The sequence below is a fragment of the Dama dama genome, chromosome 3 (genome assembly GCF_033118175.1).
Source record: "Dama dama isolate Ldn47 chromosome 3, ASM3311817v1, whole genome shotgun sequence".
In the NCBI taxonomy this organism is placed as follows: Eukaryota; Metazoa; Chordata; class Mammalia; order Artiodactyla; family Cervidae; genus Dama; species Dama dama.
In genome coordinates this window covers 35,506,708-35,530,401 of record NC_083683.1, presented here as the reverse complement: position 1 = coordinate 35,530,401, position 23,694 = coordinate 35,506,708, and the positions used below count along the sequence as shown (strand labels likewise).

At 36.9% G+C, this 23,694-nt stretch overlaps 1 protein-coding gene across 5 annotated transcripts in view; it reads left to right on the top strand.

The window, feature by feature from the left end:
* Positions 1–9,099: 9,099 nt before the first annotated feature.
* The window catches only part of LOC133044015 (uncharacterized), a 247,629-nt gene continuing 233,034 nt past the window's right edge, over positions 9,100–23,694 (top strand). For all 5 annotated transcript variants that reach the window (XR_009689812.1, XR_009689815.1, XR_009689818.1 and 2 more), the window contains exon 1: positions 9,100–9,564. The gene's annotated coding sequence lies outside the window, so the exon portion shown is untranslated. The remainder of the gene's footprint in view (positions 9,565–23,694) is intronic.

The following is a 23,694-nucleotide window of genomic DNA, read 5'->3' as shown; positions in this document are numbered from 1 at the left end:
TTGGAATTTCAGCTTTAATGATAAGTGTAGAATCAATAATTATGCCAAAACAACAGGCATTAATCAGGACTGGCTCTGGGCAAATTGGGATAAGTCCTCCCATAACCACAGTCCTTTCCACTTCCTATCCCTTCTCACATGGAATCACTCTATTCTACTTTATTATTTGCCTTTCACCTGTGGGTATCTTAAGACTCTCTTCAAGAGCATCTGGTCCTTTGAGTGAGTGCAAGAATAAGTAATTAATTTATTGGGTTCAGTATCCTTACAAGTAAATTCCTATTAAGTCAAAAATACCTATAATAAAATCTGACTAGGATATGCAAGATGATATACAGTATTTAAATAATTATATTTTCTCCATAATTTATTTGAACTAAAATATTTCATTATTAAAATATTTTTTAAATGTATACAGACTTGTACGAAAGCAGAAAATAGAAAACAAAAGCAGAAAAAAAAATAGGCACAGTTTTCATATTAGTAGGATGTCAATAATTTCTCCAAGTCAAGCAGGTTTGTGGATTTCATTTGAAGAACACCTTTGCTGTATGTGGTGAAAGATCTTTTGAAAGGACTGATGAGTGATTGATGACCATAGAAAAATGACACAGATGGCATGTAAAGTTGGAGGCAGGAACACAACCAGCTTCAGAGAGAAACAATGCAAGTGTATTTAGAATGGACAGCAGGCTTTGCAATCTGTTGCACTGGAGTTTTAGGGACTTACCACAGACAGTGTTTGCTATTGCAGAACATTTTGCTTCCCAGGAGGAAGGAAGATTAACCAAAAGAAATACAACATTGAAAAATACACAGATGATACAGCAAAATAAAGTCCTAAACTGTAAACCACAAAAGGCCCAATATATTTGCTTGGGAATTAGTAGAGTAGCCCACAATCTAATGCTTCCATCCTAAGGATGTTTTTAAAAAGAGAAGATTGAGTAATGCTTTCCCTGGCTTCAACAAAGTCCCTGTTACCACCTCCCACAATCCCTATGCTCTTGAGGCTTCTTGGGCTTCTGTAATTCTCCTTTGACACATTTGACTTTTGTCTCCTAAAATCTGGCTTGCTTGCGGAATGTGTGTCAAAAAGCAAACCTTATTTACTCATTGGGAAACTGACCACTAGTGTGGAGTTGGGCATACCTAATGGGAAGAAAGGAAGAAGGGCCACGTGCTCACCCACCCACCACAGAGGACAGCCACTTCCAGGCAATGTGCCATCTTGTTCCTACTAAGGCAATGAAACCACAAGTCAGGCCCATTGGCATCTCAGGCCTAGAGTACACTGGTTAATTGATGTTCCAGCCAGAAGTCTTCTCTACGTTCCAGAAATTCCTTCCTTGTATTCTGAGATATCTGAAATTCTTCTTTCTCCCCTAAGAGGATAGTCCTTAGGGTGGTTTAAAAATGCTTTGCTCTTTAATTCAACCACAATTGAGATAGTTAAGTTAGCATGTAAATAATGTTTCTATGACATTTAACCTAGCTTCTTAAACCAGTCATTACTTTCATTTTTATGTATTCTTCCTAGTATAGCAACCCTATGAAGGAAGGGTAAAATATAAAACATTTCAAATAGCCCTATTTGAGGAGGAAGGAAACAGCATTATTTTTCCTTTAGGGTCATATTCTATAGCTTTGAACAGTGTTATGGTAAAGCTGGAGGAACTCATCAGCTGACATTCCTATATGTATAGTGGCTATTCCTACGCTATACTTCCTATTGAATCTCCATAAAAATAACAATGACAGCAACAATAACAAAAACAAATATATAAAATATTGGGCTGGATGACTCACAAGCTGGAATCAAGACTGCCTGGAGAAATATCAACACCCTTAGATATGCAGATGATAGCACTCAAATGGCAGAAAGCGAAGAGGAACTAGAGGGCTTCTTGATGAGGGTCAAAGAGGAGAGTGAAAAAGCTGACTTAAAACTCAACATTTAAAAAATGAAGATCATGGCATCCAGTCCTATCACTTCATGGCAAAAAGAAGGAAAAGTGGAAACAGTGACAGATTTTATTTTCTTGTGCTCCAAAATCACTGCAGATGGTTAGTGCAGCCATGAAATTAAAAGATGCTTGCTCCTTGGAAGGACAGCTATGACAAACCTAGATAGCATATTAGAAAGCAGAAACATCACTTTGCTGACGAAGGTCCGTATAGTCAAAGCTATGGTCTTTCGAGTAGTTATGTATGGATGTGAGAACTGGACCATAAAGAAGGCTAAGCACCAAAGAATTGATGCTTTCAAATTGTGGTGCTAGAAAAGACTCCTGAGAGTCCCTTGGACAGCATGGAGATCAAACCAGTCAATCCTAAAGAAAATCAACCCTGATTATTCATTGGAAGGACTGATGCTGAAACTGAAGCTCCAATACTTTGGCCACCTGATACAAAGAGCCAGCTCATTGGAAAAGACCCTGATGTTGGGAAAGACTGAAGGCAGGAGAAGAAGGGGGCCACAGAGAATGAGATGGTTGGATGGCATCATTGACTCAATGAACGTGAGTTTGAGGAAACTCTGGAAGATAGTGAAGGACAGGGAAGCCTGGAGTGCTGCAGTCCATGGAGTCACAAAGAGTCATACATGACTTAGCAACTGAACAAATAAATGAAAATAATAGCACTGAGAATTCTAACTAGAAAACTTTTAACCTTTCATTGAATGGCTTACTATTGACTCATGTTACTGTACAGTCATTATAATAATAACTGTTGCTTATTATGGGTTTACTTTGTGCCACGTGACTTTCTAAGCACTTTATATTTATTTTCACATTTAACCAACAAGATAGCCCTTTAAAACAGTATGAATAATATCTCTATTTCATAGTTTTTTATCGATGTTTAAAGAAATAAGCAGTTTATTAGAGATCATGTAGATTACTAGTGACAAAGTGGGGATTACAATGTGTATATGTGTCTGACTCTAAGGTCCCCAAGTTCTTCAACCACTACTATACTTATTACTTCTATTGTTCTTAGGCTCTTATACAAGCTGGGTTCTCTTAAGTGCTGGTCTGCTCTTTGTGGCTCAGAAGGTAAAGTACCTGTGATGCAGGAGACCCAGGTTCAATCTCTGGGTCAGGAACATCCCCTGGAGAAGGGAATGACAACCCCCTTCAGTATTCTTGCCTGGAGAATCGCTAGTGTGCTACAGTCCATGGGGTCACAATGAGTCGGCCAGAACTGAGCAACTAACACTTTAAGTTCAACTAAATTCAACTAAAACTTGTTGAACCCTTGCACAGTCCCAGGCATACAACCAAAATATTTCTATAGACAGAGGTGTCTTTGCCTCTCTATTTTGCAGTTTCTTTAATGTAAATAAAGGTAACATATCTGCCTCACAGCATTGTTGAGTATAGTATCAGTAAAGGATAGCTATTATTATTATTATTAAAAATAAGTTCCTGGAATAAGGTGGTTAATCAATAAATGTTGGATGGGTTAATGAATGAATGAATGAAAGTATAATGAGACAGAGTCTTGTCTATAAGAAGTTAATAGTCTGGTTGTAGGAGCAACAGAAATACCCAGCTATCTGTGCTTCAGAGGCATGAGTTTTATATTAATAAGACACATAGGTACTACTGAGGCAGAAATGAATAAGTTAACCTTGAGAATGAATGACAAGGCAGCAAATTCTGGGAGGTTTTTTGGAGGAAGAAAGGGAAAAAAAAGGCAGTCTGGAAATGTCAAGGTGGCTCAAGGATTAGAGTGAAAAAGACAAGAAATAGGAAAATGAATTAGAAGATTATTCGATTATTGCAATCCTTAGGACAAAAAAAAATTTGATGAAAGTTTGAACTTGGCAGTGATAGGGAATGAAAAGATAAGGATGAATTCCAGGGGTACTGTAGTGTTTGGCAAGGCTTAGTGACTGATTAAACGAAGGAGGTGGAGGAGAAGGAGACAAAACCAGGCTTCTGGTTTATTAAACTCAGTAGAGGATGATGTCATTGAGATGAGAAACACAGGTTCCAAAGTGCAATTCTAAGGAATTTATTATCTTCTTAATCTTTACTTTCCTCTTCTGTGAACTTATGGTTGTAACAGTCCTTATCACATTCAGTTGGGGTGAGGATAGAGATATGACAACAGATGAAGAATTTAGCACAGTGGCTGGCATGTTGAAGTGCTCAGGAGATAGCTCTCTTACTCTATAGGATTGGCAGCAGGGCTGGGACAGCAAAGAGCAAATACATTCAGTGTTGCGGTATCTGAGTTTGAACTACATATAAGTTATCCAAATCAGCGTGTGGATCCTGAAAGACCATCTGATAGTTTGTGAACGTCAGGAAAAGAAGACGCACCCTTTTGTCTGAGATGTGATTTTTTAGAGACGGTTTCAACTTCAGTAAAAGCGATCACAAAGTCAATCATGGCACTTTCTGAGGACTGGTAATAGGATTAGCCAGTAAGGAAGGGATGTTAGAGGAGGAGTCTCTGTCACCCCCATTAGAGGACAAATCTAGGACTCTCACAGCCTCTATAACTCCATTTTCAAAAGCGGACTGATTGCTCATTTCTGGAATGCATTAGTCACCACCCAAACCCAAAAAACTATCTTCCTTCCTCCAAGTTGCACTTTGGAGGTCATAATCACTCTTGACCTACTAATGGGGGGGGGGGGGTTAAATTTACTCTTTAATTCAAATTTAATTCATATGTTAGCATGCTCAATCTCTTGCTATTTTGTATTTAACCACTATTTGCTCTGTAATCATTTCTCCTGCTTTCTCTGTATATTCTTTTACTGCTTGAAACAGGATTTTGGTTCATATTGCCATTTAAAATTTCCTCACGGTGTTGATATTTAAAATAGTCTATGGTGTTTGGTTCCTTTTGATGAAATAAAATTACATCTAGCTTATTGTTTCGTGAAACTCATCTTCTACTTTACTCAGGAACTGGAGTGGGAGGTGATGGATCCTTTTATTTTGTGGGATTTTTAGTGACTGCCTGTATTTTAAGAGTATATAGTGTGTGTGTGTGTGTGTGTGTGTGTGTGTGTGTGTGTGTGTTAGTCGTTCAGTTGTTTCTGACTCTTTGCAATACCAGGGACTGTAGCCCACCAGTTTCCTCTGTCCATGGGATTTTCCAGGCAAGAGTACTAAAGTGGGTTGCCATTTCCTTCTCCAGGAGATCTTCCTGACCCAGGGATCGAACCCATGTCTCTTGCATTGCAAGCAGATCCTTTGCCATTTGAACCACCAGGAAGCCCTTATTGTAAGAGTAAGTGAATTGCAAAGATTAACTCTTTTTTCATACTATATCCAACCATTTAACTCTCAGCCAAAGAAAATTCATGATATTCTATAGTATATTATTTGCCAAATCAGTGAAGTATCTGGCTCTAGGATGTTTATGTCATTTTTTGATAGCAAATAACTGACATGTATATTAACTTCAGTTCCTAAGGCAGCATGTAGACATATGGATGTACGCTTTTTTTAATTACAGTGCAAACTAACTCAAGTCAGAAAAAGTACAATTCAGTCATGAGGCAAAGTGAAGCACAGTTAAAAAAAATACACACATACATATATAGATAGATAGATAGATAGATCTTCTGAGGAAAGTAAAGCAGAAACATTTCCGGTTAATTGAACATTCAACAAACACAAGAAACAATTTGAAGAATATTTTCAGCTAAGGAATTTGGAGCAGTAAATTAATAGCACAGCTTGTTGGATCTTTGCCTGACATGTATTGTTTATGCAAAATGTTGCTAGTAGACTCACATCTTAATTCACCCAACACCAAATGCAGCCCAGACTGTTTATGTAACCTAAGAACACACTCTATAAGTGACTGTTTCTTCTTGAATTAGTATTTATGAAGGAAATCACTTAACTATTCACAATAAATAAGAAAGACATTTTAAATATTTCTTTGATATGGAAGCTGTTTAATATTTAGAGAATGGAATAAGCTCCAAATATGAGAAAGTGAACATCATTGAGTCTTTTTTGCAGTCTGTACTAAGGCACAGAGTAGATTTCTGATTAGATTTTACACACTTTGAGTATTTTAGAGTGCACATTCATTTTTATTTGTCAAAATTTTAATCCATTTGTTAAGTTGCAGAATATGTATCTTACTGAAGATTTATCTTGTAGATTTTTTTCCCTTTCTCTTTTCATGACCAGACAGTCACCTTGCTTTTAGCATGGTAAGCTACCTTTGAGGAAATAAATGATTCCCTTTCTGACTCTGTGTGTTATGTGTGTGTGTGTGCACCAGGTGGGAGGAGGAAATTATAGGGTTCTTTGAGGCAATTTGAATTACCACCTCAGGTAGTTAGACAGGTTACCCCATAGCAGTGTTTATTGAAAAAGGGTGTCATGATCATCTCTGTCTTCCAAGAGCATGAAAAGAATAACTACCTAAAAGTTTGGGGTGTGACACCCAGTGAAGTAAAGGGCAAGGTGGTTTTAAGTTTGCAGATGGACACGTGAATTAATTCTGACACTCTGGAAGCACCTTTTAAGGGATTGGCCAGCCTGAAGTGTTGTAAACAATATCAGGCTGAGATTGGCTTGGGAGAAAATTCATGTTCCTGTCCAAGGACCTGGATCCAGGGCACATCAGTATCACCTCTGTGGCCGTAAAGCTGTTAGAACCAAAGGCAGTGACAGTCTTCTCTCCCTGGGGAGTGGAGGTCAGTGTTCCCACCCTTCAGATTCCTTGGACCATGGGCTTCCTACCAATCTGACAGGTGAGGATTTGACTGGTTTTATCATTTTTTTAAATAAGCAAAACTACCACAATTTGGAACTTATATAGCAATTCATAGTAGCTTTATTTTAGGTGACTTCAGCATTTCTGATTTCTTTTGCAACATGTAGCAGTATTAAGCACTATGCCCTAATGTCAGAGCCAATTGCATTTTCAGACAGTGGTCATAAATCATTGGGTAGCTTCCTGTACAGAGTGTGAACTTGCTCAAGACTGATTTGGGGGATTACAGGGACTGTTAAAAGAATGAGCCTATCAAGATGTCACAGAATGCTTCCCTGTCTGGATAGCAGAGTAGTCAGAGGGGAGAAGAGGGGACAGATGCAGATTAATGAGTTTTCTAAAAATCTGAATTTATGTTTTGCCTCTAGAGCACTACCTAAAAAAGGAACACTGAAAGTAACTTTCAGACTTTATTTTCCAAAAGGAAAAACAAACACTGAAAAAGCTAAACTTCTTTATGGAGAAAGAGTGGGGTCACACCATGTCAACCATCACCAGATTCCTTAATCCTAGATTATAAGGACACCCTTATTGTTCTTGGCCCAAGACAAAGAAAGCCATCAATGATATGGGTTACCATGTTGGGGGCTGCTGCTGCTAAGTCACTTCAGTCGTGTCCGACTCTGTGCGACCCCAGAGACGGCAGCCTAGCAGGCTCCTCTGTCCCTGGGATTCTCCAGGCAAGAACACTGGAGTGGGTTTCCATGTTGGGGGCAGGTGATCAGAAACACAAAATAAGAAGCAGAAACTGAGGAGTTGTTTTTTTAACTTTCCTTCTCACTTGAAGATATATTAATCCCTTGGGTAATTCAGAGTACTGAACTGTCTCTACAAAGGCAAATAGAATTAAATAGAGACAGCTAAGGGATAACTTTTGTAGTTGTGTCTGGAAGGAACTGAAGAGTTCTGAGACAAGGTCACAATGACTACAACACGAATTTTTAAAGAGCTAAAACTGTTTGGGAATGTAAGCTATGCTGGCCAAATTTCTTAATTCTTAAAAAAATATATCAAAATTAAAATGCCTATGTACACCCTTTAATCTAACAACTCTGCTATTGAATGTGTTTCCTAAAGAAGTAAAAGTACTATTATGTCAGAAGAAATGTAAACGTAGGAAGGGATGGAGATGGAGATGTTTATATTAGTTTATTGACACATAAAGAGATGTTAACGGCAGGATTTTTGCGGTGGACAAAACAGACTGGGAAATTGAGAATACCATTACAGGAATGGCTGAATACATTTTGGCACATGATATTGCATGGTATGCCATATTATGCAAAATTAAAAGAATGACCTACAATTATATACATTGTTTCAGATTGATTATTAGGTTAAAAAAGCAAATTTAGGGTGATGTGCATAATACGATAACATTATCCTTTTGTACTAAATCAAAATAAAACTCTGTGTGTGTGTGTGTGTGTGTGTGTGGTGCATATGTACAGGTACACATTTGAGTATAGAGAAAGATGTAAAAGCAAACACCAGACTGTTATTGGTTATCTCCGTGGAACAGGATTAGAGGAGTTGATGGGGAAGGAGGTAGGATCTATAAACTAAATCACTTTTAATAACTAGATTTGTTTAGAGTTGCTTGATTATTTTCCAACTTAGTTTTCATACTCAGCCTCTTTAAAATGAAAAACAAACACCAAAAAAGAAAAATCACCACAAAAAATTGGCCTAGAGTTGCCAATTTTTTTACTTTGTAAAAATAGAACATTTAAAAATGCATATCTATTTTCAGTATTTTATAAAAGACATTTAAAACAAAAAAGAAGGAAAGGTATGAGCTAGAGGTGTTTTTTCCAAGAAAGATAACCTTTCTTTCTTGGAAATATAACCACATGGAATATTGCTCTTATTTTTCTCAACAAGATTCAGTGCAAACCTTATCGTGGACGAAGTTTATGATCCTTTTGTCTAGCGCAAAGCAGTGCACTCAGTCAGGACGTTTCAGATTCTAGCATGCACTTTCTCAGCTTCAGACGACTCCTCTGGGAGTGAGGTTATCACATCAGGAAGGTTCCTCAGATAAGCTTCTAAAAACCCCTTTGCCTTGTAACATCTTATTATTCAGGATGATCTTACTTCTCACTCTTCAATTCCTCTGTTCTTTGTTTTTATTCATTCATTTAGCAAATGTTTACTGAACGCTTATCTATATATCAGACATTTAACTGCCACTGGGAATGCAGCCATGAGCAGGATAGGCAAAGTCCTTTTCCCCTAAAGCTTACATTCTCTTGAGGGGGACAATAAGGAAGCCAATGAGTAAACATACAGAGAACGTAGATTGTGGCAAGTGCTTCAGGGACAATAAATAGATTGGTGTGATGGAGTGTGAATGTGGAGGCTTTAAGGAGAAATAACCTGAGCTGAGTTTCCACAGAAGAGCTTTCTGTGGAGTTGAGTTGAAACCTGAAGAACTGAGTAGGCATCAGCCACAGGAGGTCTGCAGAGAGAGCGCGTCATGCAGAGGTAACAGTTCATGAACCGGCAAAGGGCTTGGTTACTCCCGGGACAGAGAGGAGGCCAGTGAGGCTGAAGCGTAATGAGCAAATGGGAGAGGGAAGTGAGGGAACAGGTTTGACAAAGAAGGATGAAGTGGGCAGACATATCACAGATTGAATTTTCATGGAAGTGCAATGAGAAGCCATTAAAAGGTTCTAAGCAAGGGGACAATATGACCTGATTTATCTTTTTAAATGACCACTGACTGCTGCGTGAACAACGGATGGTTTGGAAGCAGGAAGCAAGGACAACAAGTTGGAAGTTATTGCAGCAATCCAGGTAAGATATAACATTACTTTGGATTAGGACTGTAATAAGGAAAATAGAGTGAAGCTGAACAATCCAAGAATGTTTTGGAAGCAAGCAGGCTGGAATTTCCAGATTGGATGCAAGGGATGAAAGGAAAGAAAGAACTAACTTTCACTCCATTGTTTCTAAATTAGGAAATTAGACAGAAGGTGGTACCACTTACTGAGACAGAGACAGGACCCAGAATGTAGCAGGATTTTTTTTTCCTTATTGGGAGTTGGGTGTGGGAATCAAGAAATTTGTTTTAATTGTGATGAGCTGGAACTTCGGATTAGCTGTCTAGGTAGAGGTGTCAACTAGGGGTTAAGGGGCTCAGGGGAAAAGTCAGGGCCAGAGATAGACATCAAGACTCATCAGCATATGGGTGACATTCAAAGTCATTTAAAGAACAAGAGGGTGTTAAAGCTTCAAACCCAGGTAGCTCAACACCTGTAGCTGCTTTCAGATCTACCAGCAAAGCTACCTAAGAAACAGGGATCAGTGAGGTAGGAAGGAAATCCATGGTGTGCTCTAATGTTTGTAATTTATTTTAAAATACCTCAGCTTAGACACTGTAATATGATGTGTGTGTCTTCAGCTGCCTTACTTAGGAGTTCGTGCAGAATAGTAGACTCAACATTTAATCGGAAAAGATTACACTCTGGGACATCTCTGTCTTGTGCTGACATGAGAAGTTCTGCTGTTACTGGAAGAGTTGTTTCATTGATGAAATTAACTTTTCAATTAGCAAGAGGATGTTTATAAATGGGTTTTCATTATTAAAAATTGGTTTTGTTTGAGTTATGTGAGATACACAGGATGGTAAGAATATATAATTTTGTACCTAGAAGCTATCAATAATTGTTGGATGTTTGTTTGTTTGCTTTTTTCATTCCTTTAAAACCAATATTTCTCCAAGATTCCTAACTTGTATAAAATTTCCCAAATTATTCTTTATCTGTTTTCTTACTCTGAAACTTCTACCATGTTATTTGATCTCTTTAAGGCACTTAAAAAATTTACTTGCTTCTTGGAACAAGAATACTTAATGGCAGACCTATCTTTATAAATCACCAGAATTAACAAAAGGTCTTAAAAATATACATAACGTTATTTCCCCCCAGGGGCCTATTATTAAACACTTAAAATGTTGAAAGACTATTTGATGTCAATTATGGGAGGGAAAACTTAGAAAAAGATTTAAAATAGTGAAGTAGAAGAGCAGAAAGAAGAAATAAGTATGGTCTGAGGAGGGGAGTAGACGGGAGCATCACGCACACACATGCCAAATATAAACTATTTCTGTCCATGGTCATGTTTGCTACTGGGCCACAGAAATGGACCACATTGTTCCCTGGTGATCTTTAGCAGGGGTAAGAAAGATGGTTTGCTGGTATTCAACCACACTAAATTATTGCCCCAGGAGAGCGTGTTTTTGAAATTTGTAAGAGCCCCCATCACACTGTGGTTTGTGATTTGTACACACTGCCCTAGAATGAGCTCTGAAACAGCTCAAATATTGCAGCCTGACGCATGTTCTGATCCAAACTACTCACAGTAAAAGACAAGCAAAGTACCCCCAAATACCACAGAGTAGGCCCTTCAGATAACACAATTTTACTAGTGGAAAATATAAACACGGTTTTTGCCCAAATTTCCATTGTGATCAAGGAACATTTGCTGAGAAAGCACTACTAACCTACAGAGAATTGTGAAACTGATGAGAGATTCAAATTACTCACGATTTGCCTTTGAGCCAAAACAAATGCAATATTTAGAAGCTCTTTCCCATAGGTATCTAAGGGAAAGGGGGAATTTTCACTGTGATACAAACACTTTTTTTTTTTTTTTCAAGGAGAAGGATATTGTGATCCCGGTAAGAGAAAGCAAGTTCTTAATTTGTGTCTCTAGATTACTTACATGAAATGAGCAAATTAATGAGTTATGTTTTTTTAACCTAAAATAACTCTTTATCCCATACCAATTATCTACAGGTTTTCTAACTAGTTGAAGCAAAGTTGTAACTTAGCCAGATTCTCTGCCCAAGTCTTTTCTTTGTATCTCTTAACAAGAATTTCTGTACCAAAGCTTGTTCAAAGAATCTTGCTAAAATTTTAGGCCACGAAAGTAAATCTAATGAAAGTAAATATGCATTCTATGTACCCATAGAAAACTGTCTGCTTTTTTCTTAAATCATCTGCTGCTGTTGCCCTATAGGAATGGTCTTAGGCTGTATGTATGCAAAGCCACAGATTTCATTCACAAAAGTAAAGGCACAGTTTTATTTGCTGACACTGGGCAAACTTTATGGGTTCAGATTAAGATACACTGACAAACCCAAATGCAAAAAGAAAGTACATGCTCCTTTGTAATATAGAATTCCAGGAAGAAGACTTAGTATAAATACCAATGGACCATTTTAAAATTTATAAAATACTATAATCCACATACAGATATATGCTTTATACTACAGCAAGCATTATGGGCAGTTTTCATAATATTCCTACTGGAGGTAGTTAGTGAGGGGGTCACATTCCTGAAGAGAAAAGCAGCCTGTGTTTACGTGGAATCTTCTTCAAGATTTTCTTTCTCTGGTCACTTTGGGCAGGAGTATGAAGTGGTAGTTAAGAGCATAGACTCTGACGTCACACTGTTTTCTTATCCCAGACCTCTCACCTACTCACTGCCTGGTATTGATCAAGTTACTCAGTCTCTCGGGACCTCCACTTTGCATCTATACAAGAAGAGTTACAATAATATTTAATTCTTAGGGCTATTTTGGAATAGTTGAGAGCCACCTCTTTAGGAAATTCTTAATAAACTATTTTTAAAGACCAGATTTAGATTCACAGCAAAATTGAGAGGAGCAAGGTACAGAGATTCTCTTTATTGCCCCTGACCACACAAGTGCATAACTTCTCCCAAAATCAACATCCCCTATCAGAGTGGTACCTTTGCTACAACTCATAACCCTACACTGACCCACTATAATCACCATAATTTACACTGGGATTCACTCTTGGTGGTGTACAGTCTATGGGTTTTGAGCCATGTGATATATACAATGGCATCCATCCACCATAACAATATCATACAGAGTAGTTTCACTGCCCTAAAAAACATCTGTGCTTCATCTAATCCACCCCACTCCCCTCTAACCCATGGTAAACCCTGACCCTTTTACTGTGTTCATACTTTCGCCTTTCCTAGAATTTCATATAGTTGGAATTGTATAGTATGTAGCCTTTTCTAGATTAATCTTTTTTTAACTTAGCAATATGCATTTAAAGTTCATGTCTTTTCATGTCTTGATAGCTCTTTTTCTTTGGCTCTCCCGAGCTATAATTGACAAAATTATAATATATTGAAAGTGTACAATGTGATGACTTGTGATATGTACACATTATGAAAGGCTTCCCACAGTAGAGTTAATCAACACAACCATCACCTAACATAGTTACCTTTTTTTTGGTGAGAACCCAAGTTCTACTCAGCAAATTTCAATTACATAACATAGTGTTGGCAACTATAGGCACCATGTTACACATTTGATCTGTATTCATCTTATAACTGAATGTTTGCATTATTCTACAGTGTTTCTAAAGCTCTACTTCTTCTCCTTTCTTTTAAAAAAATTTATTTATTTTTATTTATTTATTTTTATTTATTTATTTTTTAGATTCCATGTCTAAGTGATACCATACAGTATTTGTCTTTGACTGTCTGGCTTATTTCACTTAGCATAAAGCCCTCCAGGTCCACCAACGTAGTTGCAATGGCAAGAGTTCCTTCTTTCTCACAGTTGAATAATATCTACTGAATATATACTGAATTTTCTTGATCCATTCATCTGTTAACAGATACTTAGGTTGTTTCCATGCCTTGATTATTACTAATAATCCTGCAATGAACATGGAAGTACAGATAGCTCTTTGAAATACTGCTTTTGTATCCTTTTGATATATACCTAGAAGTGGGATTACTGGATTACGTGGTAGTTATATTTTTAATTTCTTTTTTTTTTTTTTAAATTTTATTTTTATTTTTTTTTTTCCAGTGGGTTTTGTCATACATTGATATGAATCAGCCATGGATTTACATGTATTCCCAATCCCGATCCCCCCTCCCACCTCCCTTTCCACCCGATTCCTCTGGGTCTTCCCAGTGCACCAGGCCGGAGCACTTGTCTCGTGCATCCCACCTGGGCTGGTGATCTGTTTCACCATAGATAGCATACATGCTGTTCTTTTGAAATATCCCACCCTCACATTCTCCCACAAAGTTCAAAAGTCTGTTCTGTATTTCTGTGTCTCTTTTTCTGTTCTGCATATAGGGTTATCGTTATCACCTTTCTAAATTCCATATATATGTGTCAGTATGCTGTAATGTTCTTTATCTTTCTGGCTTACTTCACTCTGTATAATGGGCTCCAGCTTCATCCATCTCATTAGGACTGGTTCAAATGAATTCTTTTTAATGGCTGAGTAATATTCCATGGTGTATATGTACCACAGCTTCCTTATCCATTCATCTGCTGATGGGCATCTAGGTTGCTTCCATGTCCTGGCTATTATAAACAGTGCTGCGATGAACATTGGGGTGCACGTGTCTCTTTCAGATCTGGTTTCCTCAGTGTGTATGCCCAGAAGTGGGATTGCTGGGTCATATGGCAGTTCTATTTCCAGTTTTTTAAGAAATCTCCACACTGTTTTCCATAGCGGCTGTACTAGTTTGCATTCCCACCAACAGTGTAAGAGGGTTCCCTTTTCTCCACACCCTCTCCAGCACTTATTGCTTGTAGACTTTTGGATAGCAGCCATCCTGACTGGCGTGTAATGGTACCTCATTGTGGTTTTGATTTGCATTTCTCTAATAATGAGTGATGTTGAGCATCTTTTCATGTGTTTGTTAGCCATCTGTATGTCTTCTTTGGAGAAATGTCTGTTTAGTTCTTTGGCCCATTTTTTGATTGGGTCATTTATTTTTCTGGAATTGAGCTGCAGGAGTTGCTTGTATATTTTTGAGATTAATCCTTTGTCTGTTTCTTCATTTGCTATTATTTTCTCCCAATCTGAGGGCTGTCTTTTCACCTTACTTATAGTTTCCTTTGTAGTGCAAAAGCTTTTAAGTTTCATTAGGTCCCATTTGTTTAGTTTTGCTTTTATTTCCAATATTCTGGGAGGTGGGTCATAGAGGATCTTGCTTTGATTTATGTCGGAGAGTGTTTTGCCTATGTTCTCCTCTAGGAGTTTTATAGTTTCTGGTCTTACATTGAGATCTTTAATCCATTTTGAGTTTATTTTTGTGTATGGTGTTAGAAAGTGTTCTAGTTTCATTCTTTTACAAGTGGTTGACCAGTTTTCCCAGCACCACTTGTTAAAGAGGTGTCTTTTTTCCATTGTATATCCTTGCCTCCTTTGTCAAAGATAAGGTGTCCATAGGTTCGTGGATTTATCTCTGGGCTTTCTATTCTGTTCCATTGATCTATATTTCTGTCTTTGTGCCAGTACCATACTGTCTTGATGACTGTGGCTTTGTAGTAGAGTCTGAAGTCAGGCAGGTTGATTCCTCCAGCTCCATTCTTCTTTCTCAAGATTACTTTGGCTATTCGAGGTTTTTTGTATTTCCATACAAATTGTGAAATTCTTTGGTCTAGTTCTGTGAGAAATATCGTTGGTAGCTTGATAGGGATTGCATTGAATCTATAGACTGCTTTGGGTAGAATAGCCATTTTGACAATATTAATTCTTCCAATCCATGAACACGGTATGTTTCTCCATCTGTTTGTGTCCTCTTTGATTTCTTTCATCAGTGTTTTATAGTTTTCTATGTATAGGTCCTTTGTTTCTTTAGGTAGATATACTCCTAAGTATTTTATTCTTTTTGTTGCAATGGTGAATGGTATTGTTTCCTTAATTTCTCTTTCTGTTTTTTCATTGTTAGTATATAGGAATGCAAGGGATTTCTGTGTGCTAATTTTATATCCTGCAACTTTACTATATTCATTGATTAGCTCTAGTAATTTTCTGGTAGAGTCTTTAGGGTTTTCTATGTAGAGGATCATGTCATCTGCAAACAGTGAGAGTTTTACTTCTTCTTTTCCTATCTGGATTTCTTTTACTTCTTTTTCTGCTCTGATTGCTGTGGCCAGGACTTCCAACACTATGTTGAATAGTAGTGGTGAGAGTGGGCACCCTTGTCTTGTTCCTGATTTCAGGGGAAATGCCTTCAATTTTTCACCATTGAGGGTGATGCTTGCTGTGGGTTTGTCATATATTTAAAAAATCATACACCATGACCAAGTGGGCTTTATCCCAGGAATGCAAGGATTCTTTAATATCCGCAAATCAATCAATGTAATACACCACATTAACAAATTGAAAGATAAAAACCATATGATTATCTCAATAGATGCAGAGAAAGACTTTGACAAAATTCAACACTCATTTATGATTAAAACTCTCCAAAAAGCAGGAATAGAAGGAACATACCTCAACATATTTTTAATTTCTTTAAGGAAACTGCATACTACTTTCCACAGTAGCTGTGGTAGTTGTGGTGGTTTAGTTGTCAAGTCGTGTCCAACTCTTTGTGGCCCCCATGGACTATAGCCCTCCAGGCTCCTCTGTCCATAGGATTTCCCAGGTGAGAATACTGAAGCAGGTTGCCATTTCCCTCTCCAGGGATCTTCCCAATCCAGGGATCGAAGATGCATCTCCTGCACTGCAGGCGGATTCTCTACCAACTGAACCACCAGGGAAGCCTAGTAGCCATACTAGTTTGCATCCCCACCCACAGTGTACAGGGTTCTCTTTTCTCCACATCCGTATCAGCATTTGCCATCTCTTGAATTTTTGATTATACACATCCTGTATATTCACAGCTGTGAGGTGATATCTCATTGTCATTTGCATCTCTCTAATGATTAGTGATATTAAGCAGTTTTTTGTATACTTGCTGACTACTTGCATATCTTCTTTTTTCAAAAAGTTGGCTTATTTTTTCATTGAAATATAATTGACATATAACATTATATTAGTTTTAGGTGTACAACATAATGATTCAATATTTGTACACATTACTGCTGCTGCTGCTAAGTCGCTTCGGTCGTGTCCGACTCTGTGCGACCCCATAGACAGCAGCCCAGCAGGCTCCCCCGTCCCTGGGATTCTCTAGGCAAGAACCCTGGAGTGGGTTGCCATTTCCTTCTCCAATGTGTGAAAGTGAAAAGTGAAAGTGAAGTCCCTCAGTCATGTACACATTACTAAATGACCGATAAATCTGGTTAACATCTATCATGACACATAATACAAATTTTTTTCCTGTGATAACAACTTTAAAAATCTATTCTCTTAGCAATATTCAAAGATACAATTCAGTATTGTTACACTGTAATTATCATGCTGTACATCATATCTCCCAGACTTATTTATTTTTACAAAAGGAAGTTTGTATCTTTTGACCACCTTCCCCCATTTTGCCCACCCCTACCTCTGATAACCACCAGATCATTCTCTGTATCTATGAATTCATCATGGGGGGAGGTTCGATAGACATATAAGTGAGATCATATGGTATTGACCTTTCTCTGTCTGACTTATTTCACTTAGAATAATGCTCTCAAGATTCATCCATGTGGCTCCCAATGGAAAATTTCCTTCTTTTTTATAGCTGCATAATATCCCATAGTTTATATATATTTATCACAATTTCTTTTTTATTCATTCATTAATCAGTGGACACATAGGTTGCTTCCATGTCTTGACTGTTCTAAATAATGCTCTAATGAACATGGGGATTCAAATATCTTCTCACGTTAGTGTTTCCATTTCCTTTAAATAAATACATAGAAGTGGAACTGCTAAATTATATGTAGTTCTATTTTTAATTTTCTGAGGAACCTCCATACTGTTTTCCATAGTAGCTGCACCAATTTACATTCCTACCAACAGTGCAGGAGGGTTCCCTTTTCTCACATCCTCACCAACTCTTGTTATTTGTTGTGTTTTTGATAATAGCCATTCTAACAGTTGTGAGGTTTGGTTTTGATGTGCATTTCCCTGATGATTTGTATTGTTGAGCACTATTTTATGTACTTGCTGGCCATCTGTATGTCTTCTTGAAAAATATCTGTTCAGATCTCTGCTCACACTGCAATCAAACTGTTTGAATTTTGTTATTGAGTTGTATGAATTTATTACATATTTTAGATTATTAACCCTTTATGAGATATAGGATTTGAAAATATTTCATTCCTTTTGATACACTGTCATTTCATCTTGTTTATTACCTTTTCTGTGCAGAAACTTTTTAGTTTCACAAGTCCCGCTTATTTATTTCTGATTTTGTTGCTTTTGCTTTTGGTGTCAAATCCAAAAAATCCATTGCTAACACCAATGTCAAGGGGCTTAGCTTCTATATTTTCTTCAAAGAATTTTATGGTTCCAGGTTTTATATTCAAGTCTAATTTATTTTGAATTAATTTTTGTGTATGGCATAAGACAGTGGCTCAGTTTCTTACTTTTGCATGTGGCTACCCATTTTCCCAAAACCATTTATTGAAGAGACTGTTCTCTTCCCATTGCACAGTTTTAGTTCCTTTGTCATTAATTATATATACACATGGGATTATTTCTGGGATCTCCCATTTTTGCCATTGCTTTATGTGTTGTTATATGCCAATAATATTTTGATTATTACAACTTTGTAATATAATTTGAAGCCATGAAGCATGATGATTCCAGCTTTGTTACTCTTTCCAAGATTGCTTGTCTGTTTAATGTTTTTTTGTGTGTGCTGCTATAAATATTTTGTATTGTCCTATATTGTGAAAAATGCCATTGGAATTTTTATAGTTATTATATTGAATCTATAGATTGCTTTTGGTAGTTGAGCCCTGTAACAATATTAATTTTTTCAATCCGTGAGCATAACATATCTTTCCATTTGTGTCTTCTTAAATTTGTTTCATCAATGTCTTATAGTTTTCAGTATACTTGTTTTTTACCTTCTTGGTTAAATTTATTCCTATGGGTTTTTTGATGCACTTATAAATTATAGTTTTCTTAATTTCTCTGATAGTCCATTATTACTTTATAGAAGTGCAACTGATTTTTGTATATAGATTCTGTATTTTACAATTTTACTGAATTCATTTATTAGTTCTAACAGATTTTTTCTGGTGGACTTTTTAGGGTCTTTTATCTATAATATTATTCCATCTGCAAGTAGTAACAGTTGCACTTCTTACTTCCTGAGTTAGATTCATTTTTTCTTTTTTTTTTTTCTAATTGCTTTGGCTAGGAATTCTAGTATTACATTGAATAAAACTGGAGGGAGTGAACATCCTTGTCTTGTTCCTGATCTTAGAAAAAAAGTTATCAGCTTTTCACTGTTAAGTAGGATGTTGCCTGTGGACTTGACACATATTGACTTTATTATATTGAAGTATGTTCCTTCTACACTCACTTTGTTGAGAGTTTTTGCTGCTCCCTCTGTGCAGAGCCTGGGTATACAGCTGGGGGAGTGTTCTCATACAGATTTAATAAACTGCTTCTTTGTTTGCTATATTATGAAATTCATAAAAACAAGCTCCATTGGCTCTCAGAGCTAGGCAATGAGGGGGCTGGTCCCGCAGGTGTCAGTCATAAAAGCTGGGAGACTGGATGTGCAAACAATCTCCTTCTAGAGTAAAGCCGGGAACCTGGTTCTGTTGTTGGAGCAAGCCAAATGGAGAAGGTAGGGAATGCCCACCATCTCTTTCAGGCACTGGGGAAGATCCCAGTCAGCAAATAGATGTGAGCAAATTAGGAGCTGACCCTCAGCAGCAGCTGGGAAAATATGCCATCAAATCTCTTCCAGGGTGAGTTGTGTGGAATAACGTTGTGTTGTGTTGTGCTCAGTCATGTCCAACTCTTTGCAACCCCATGGACCGTAGCCTGCAAGGCTTCTCTGTCCATGGAATTTTCTAGGCCAAGAACACTGGCATGGGATGCCATTTCCTACCCCAGGGGATCTTCCCAACCCAGGGATCGAACAATTCACATCCCTTGCATCCCCTGCATTGGCAGGCAGCTTCTTAACCACTGCGCAACCTGGGAAGCCCTAAAGAACCTGTTAAACAAAGGGGGCTAAATGGTGCCATGTGTCTATGACAGATGCAAAGTAGCCAAAGAGTAATCGAGATTTTCAATTCTCACTGATTTTTCTATAAGTTATAAACTCATCTTTAATTAATGCAAAATCAACATAATCCAATGTCAGTCTTTCTGTCCACATAATAACTGTTAAATCATAGTATCTGTAGCCTCATATTTCACAATACTAATACATTTACTTAACAGAATTAAAAGAAACCAGAAATTCCAGTTTCTGCCAGTTTGTTTTCAATCAAAAGAAACTGAGAACACTGATATTTGCCTATGTCATTAAACACGCATTAAAACATCTGACTAGACAGACAAGAGAATTGGGGTTGGATTAATTCTTTGTCTAAATCTAGACCCAGAGAAGTTTTTGGGGAAAGATAGTCGTTTACTTTGCTTTGGAATAATAAAATGAAAAATGTTTGATAACACTATCCTTGTTCTAAAGTACTTGCAATTGTTAAATTTCATATTTTTTTCAAATGCTAATACCACAGGGAACACATACTTTAAAACATAGTTATTGACTTCGCAAAGTTGTGGGACAGCAATAATAGTTTTAAAATCTTCCTTCAACTGAATTAATGAAATTTTGTTTCAAAAAACAACATTAATGAACACTCAATGAATGGGATTGTATTTCTTTCCATCTCTGCTTGCAGACTGGCTGGCTTGACTGCGCACATAACTTTGTTGTAGAACTGTGCATTTAATTGTCTCTCCCATTTCTCTTAATGGTCAGCACATTGAGCTATAAGAAGCAAATGTATTTATTTTATCAAAGTATACCAAAATTCATCATCTCTTTGGAATATTACATCTGAGTACTCCCCATCCTCCATTCAGTTACTTAATAAATGCCAAATATAGTGGCTTAGTGGTAAAAAAAATTCGCCAGCAATGTAGGAGACCCAGGTTCTATCCGTGGGTTGGGAATATCTCCTGGAGGAGACAGTGGCAACCTACTCCAGTATTCTTGCTTGGGAAAATCCCATGGACAGAGGAGCCTGGTAGACTACAGTCCTTGGGGTCATGAAGAGTTGGACACGACTGAGCAAGCACACTTCTATTACACGCAACCCTCAATTTCAAGTTCAAAATACCTTTGCATTCAATGTTTACTCACAGATTAAAGAAGTCACCCTGGCTAGTTTAAGCTGAAAAAGATTTTGTACAGGAAATTAGGTGCTTAGAAATCATTTGAGGGGCTAAAAAGGAACCGTTATGCTGAATCTCCAGAAACGACTTCCAGAACACCTCTATAGAATTGTGCCACCTAGCAAGTTTCTACCTTCACCATGATCAAAAGATCAAGGAAGCAAGCACGATTCCACATGTCTTCTGCCAGGATATAGGAAAAGTGAGGCTCCCACCATATCTAGCTCCAGCAACAATCTCTCTTAGACAAGATTCAAGCCAGTAAAGTGGATGTCAAAGACCCTGCCTAACAACACCTATGAAGTCAGGTACCATGCATAGGTCAGTAATTACTGTTCCATAAACCAAATGCCATGACTAAAGTCACTAACAGAAACAGCGTAACTACCAACCTGCATTGCCAACAGACAAGTGTGTCTGCTCAATGAAGGCTAAGGCCATTTGGAACCTGAGTTGTGAAGGAGTCTGAGAAAAGTAGTCTGTAATTTTTCAACCTTTATCATTCAGTTAAGCATGTTCCAAGACACCTGAAATGGACTGAAGTCAGTCAATGTGCAATATAGGTCATAAGACCTAAGAGTCAATCAGTAAAAGAGGAGCTTAAGGAAAAATAGAACATTTATGCTTAAGAAATTAACATGCTATTATAAAGAATACATACAATGAAATGGAAAAACCTATAGTGCATATATTAAGTATAAAATCAAATGTCAGAAAAGCTATGTATGCATATATTTAAATATATGTATAATTAAGTATATTAGTATATTTAGCTATATTATGTAAAGGTACAATTGAATAAATTCAAATCTGTAGAAGACAGAAGTTTGCATAACAAGCTATTTATAGTGTTACTTTTGGAAAAGATGGTAGAAATGTGAAAGAAGTAGCCAGAGTGACAAATGTACACTTTTCTATCAATATTTCTCTATTGTTTAAATATAGATAGAAGATAACTTTTTAAATACAATTTTACAAAGTTAGAAAATTATATACTTGGATATATACTGACACAAAGAGACATCTATGATGTATTGCTAAACTAAAAAGTATATTGCAAATTATTATGTTCACTATGATCTCATTTGGGAAAAAATATGTTTTTTCTACTTTATATATTATATACACATACACGTATATAAGATATATGGTGGTGGTGGTTTAGTCGCTAAGTTGTGTCCAACTCTTATGACCTCATGGACTGTAGCCCACGAGGCTCCTCTGTCATGGGATTTCCCAGGCAAGAATACTGGAGTGGGTTTCCATTTCCTTCTCCAGGAAATCATCCTGACACGAGGATTGAATTTGCCTCTCCTGAATTACAGGTGGATTATCTACTTCTAAACCACCAGGGAAGCCCATAAAATATATATACAATAATGTTAATAGTATATATATATGATTAATATATACATGATTATATATACATATATATAAAATATACATGTGTATATATACATATCTTATATATACACACATATATGATGTGTATATATATATACATTTGTACATACTTTAATGCTTCTATATACATTGAAAAGATATGGATGTATATACGTCACTCAGTGTGTACCTTTGGGAATTGGGCTGTCTAGAATGAAACTTTCACATTTTCCTATTTTCACTTTCATGTTATTTGACTTTTTCAAGTGTAATATTTTTAGATTAAAGCCTATTATTTTAATAAAACAACAGGTATTTGTTATTTAAAAAATTAAAGCAATGTGGAAAGAAAAAAAAGGAAAGTAAAAATCAGTTTCAAAATCCACTCCAACTCCTACTCCCCAGAAATAAATGTTAAAATTTGGTGGATAACATTTAAAATATCATGATTTGCCTTTGTTCATATGTGATAATGATATAGATGGATATGTAGACAGAAAAAAATGGAATCTGCTTCTGCTAATGTTACAATAATACATTAATTTAATTTTTCTTGATTTAGAAATGAAAATTAAGAATTAAGGTAAAAATCAAAGTAACTACTTCTCAAATAAGTATATTCACAAGTATTATCCCTCTTAGAGTAAGACAATATTGCACTGGAGGTTCTTGCTGTAAAGAACTAAAACATAATCGCTTATTTAAAGACTGGAAAAGACGAAATGAAAGTCATTATTTCTAAAGTGCAATATAATTATCCACATAGGGAAACCCATAGATGCTCATCCAAGTATCTAGAAATAAGCAAGAGTTAACTAAACTAACTAGATGTAATATCAACATATAAAAGTCAAGTAATTGGACATCTGTTTCTGAGCATAATGGAGAACATGGGACATACATAATATTTTCCACAAATCGTTAGAAAACTGGACAAATGGAGAAACAATGATTTTTGGACACACAGGCAGTACTGTGGTCCATGAGAGAAAGTAAGCAGGTGAGGTGAGCCTAAATAATCGCCCTGACTTTCTGCCTGGAGGCAATATCCAGATCACGGGCACAGGAAAGGAGATTCCCGTTAGCCTTGGCACTCTCACTTGTGTAGTGACGGAGAAGGAATTCAGGAAAGTTGAGACAGCTGTAAATTGCAAGACAGAATTTTATAGAAGGAGTTATTAAGGGAAAAAACTTCAGAAACAGGCACTGAGGGACCTTGAGTCTTCTTTATATACTGCTAGTCTATGCACATGTAGGTAAAACTCAGTGAAGTCAGACAAAAAGTTGTGAACAATCCTCAGTTCCTGCGTAAGGCAGGAAGGCATCCGAGCTCTGCCTAGCCAGTATAGAGATTCTCCAGTCATCAGTAAGGTATTCAAGAGAGCCCAAGAGGGGTCATATCTTGGTAAAGAAATCAAAGTATACCCCAAAGAAA